This window comes from Mobula birostris, unplaced genomic scaffold (genome assembly GCF_030028105.1).
Source record: "Mobula birostris isolate sMobBir1 unplaced genomic scaffold, sMobBir1.hap1 scaffold_380, whole genome shotgun sequence".
Taxonomy (NCBI): Eukaryota; Metazoa; Chordata; class Chondrichthyes; order Myliobatiformes; family Myliobatidae; genus Mobula; species Mobula birostris.
Genome location: NW_027276879.1, coordinates 110,001 through 112,500, shown reverse-complemented (window position 1 = coordinate 112,500; position 2,500 = coordinate 110,001). Strand labels below are relative to the sequence as shown.

At 51.0% G+C, this 2,500-nt stretch overlaps 1 pseudogene; it reads left to right on the top strand.

Annotated features, from left to right (window-relative positions):
* LOC140193103 (28S ribosomal RNA) overlaps positions 1 to 2,500 on the top strand; it is an 8,331-nt pseudogene that overhangs the window by 3,546 nt on the left and 2,285 nt on the right.

Sequence of the window (2,500 nt, the reverse complement as noted above, 5' to 3'; positions counted from 1 at the left end):
ATGAATGCGTGTGCGAAGAATGCAATATGTCATTCGCCACGAAGACTGGACTAAGCCAGCACGAGAGGCATCGCCATCCGATTCTGCGTAACGAGAAGAGGGTGACGAAACTCTTGAGTAAGAAGAGGCCGGGAAGGAAGGACAGTGTGTGGGCCGAGTGGGAGACGGAGCTCCTCAGAAAACTTGATAAAATGTTGGAAGGGAAGAAGCAGATTAACGTGGCAATTGGAAAGATCTTGACCACGAAAACACCTAAACAGATCTCCGACAAAAGGAGAATCCTGCTTAAGGAGCGAGTAGAGGGCAGACAGGCTGAGGAGCAGGTCGGCCCGGTAACAGCAGTCCAAGAGCCAGAACCCGAGGTTCCGCCAGTAGTAGACCAACCTGTTCAGAGAACCAAGAAAATTAAGAGGAGGATTCTTGGCCAGACACCAGAGGACTTTCTGGAGAGTCTGGATCAAGCAGAAGGATTGCTTGGGAACATCAGGAACAAGGAAGACTTTGCTGAGGGGGTTGGAATCCTGGAGGGAGTCTCGGAGTTGGTGTTGGACAAATACTCGCGTAAGAAACGTGGGAATAAGAGAGGCAGAAGGAATATGGAAAGGACGGAGGGATACCAGAGACCGAACAGTGGAAACACCAAGAGAACTGGTGCGAAGAAGGCAGCCTATCGAGCGGCCCAAACACTCTTCCAGAAGGACAGGAAGCGGCTGGCTAGACAGATCATGGGGGCGCCAGGCCCTAGCCAGTGTGTTTTGAAGAAGGAAGAGGTGTTCATTCGCTTCCGAGACAAACTTGGGGTCGTGAATAACAAGGCTGACCTTCGTGGAATGGCGGACCATAGTACTCCATTTGACACAACCGAAATGATGAAGGAGATTGAGAAGGATGAGATCGAGGAGGCTCTAGAGGAGGTGAAGAAAGATACGGCCGCGGGTCCAGATGGAATTAAGAAGGAGGACCTGGAGAATATCATGGCCGAGAACGAGCAACTCCTGCCGCGGCTTTTCTCACTTTGGTTGAAGTCCGGTACCATCCCGGAATGCCTTAAGAGGAGCAGAACGGTGCTTATCCCGAAAACTGAGGATGTAGAGGAACTTAAAAGCCTGGATAACTGGAGACCCATCACGATTGGGCCACTGTTGCTGAGATTGTTCACGAAAATTCTCGCCAAACGACTCAGTGAAGCAGCGAAGATCTGCCCAAGACAGAAGGGTTTTCTGGCAAAAACTCCGGGTTGTAATGAGAACATCGCCATCCTCAGAAACATCATTAATGGGTCCAAGAGGCAAAAAGAAAATCTGGCGATAGTGTTCGTGGATTTAGCAAAGGCCTTTGACTCTGTGGGCCATAAGCTGATCCAGAAGGCACTCGCAAGAGTGGGGGCACCACAGCGATTCAGAAAGTTAGTCGAAGACCTGTACACCAACACAACAACGGTGGTGGAGGTCGGAGAGGAACGGACTGACAAAATCGTTGTGAGAAAAGGGGTCAAGCAAGGAGACCCCATGTCACCAATTCTCTTTAACATCGCCATGGACCCACTGATAAGCACATTGGAAAGAGACGGGAGAGGAGTGGAACTGGATGCAGGGGTCAGCTGCACGGCACTGGCATTTGCGGATGACATAGCACTCCTAAGTAGCTCCTATGAAGGGATGGTTGAAAACCTTGAGATCCTGAACAGGTTCTGCAAGGCAACCGGGCTTGAGGTGAACGTGAGGAAAACGAAAGGTTTCTACTATGAATGTAAAAGAAAAACGTACTTGTACAACGCGAAGGAGGAATGGAAACTGGAAGGGAAAAACATACAGTTTGTCCCACCAGGAGAGATTGAAAAGTACCTCGGGGCGAAGATAGACCCGTGGTGCGGCGTGAGAGATGACAAGTGGAACGAGAAACTGGACACGTGGTTCCACAGTCTGAGGGCAGCAAAGCTTAAACCACTCCAAAAGATCGAGCTCATGAGGACGTTCATGATCCCAAGGATGTACTACCATCTCACCCTCATTGAAGCGTCGCAGAACAACCTGAGAGAGCTGGACCGTCTGATCAGGAAAGCGGCCAAGGAGATCCTCCACCTACCCCAGGATACAGCAGATGGAATACTGTATGCCAGGAATAAGGATGGAGGGCTGAGCCTACCGAAGTTGGAGGTGATGATACCGATAGCCGTGATCAGGAAAAGGCTGGCGTTGGAGCTCTCGAAGGACAGGGTGATCAAAGCGTCGTTCACCATGGCCGATGAGGACAACCAGGCAAAAATCAAGAGTCTGGCTAGTCTCCAAGTGCTGAAGGATGTCATGGGGGAGGAGGAGTTCGACATTCGACCATACATGGTGGAGAGGCCGAGAGCCCCTGGTGGAGGTTACGACTTCTTTGGGGAGAGGATGGAGGATGAGGTGAGCGGACCACCCAAATTCGAGTTGGACTGGCGGACGACCGAATTCGAAAAGTGGGCCAAGCTAACTATACAGGGATCCGGGATCAGGGACTTCAA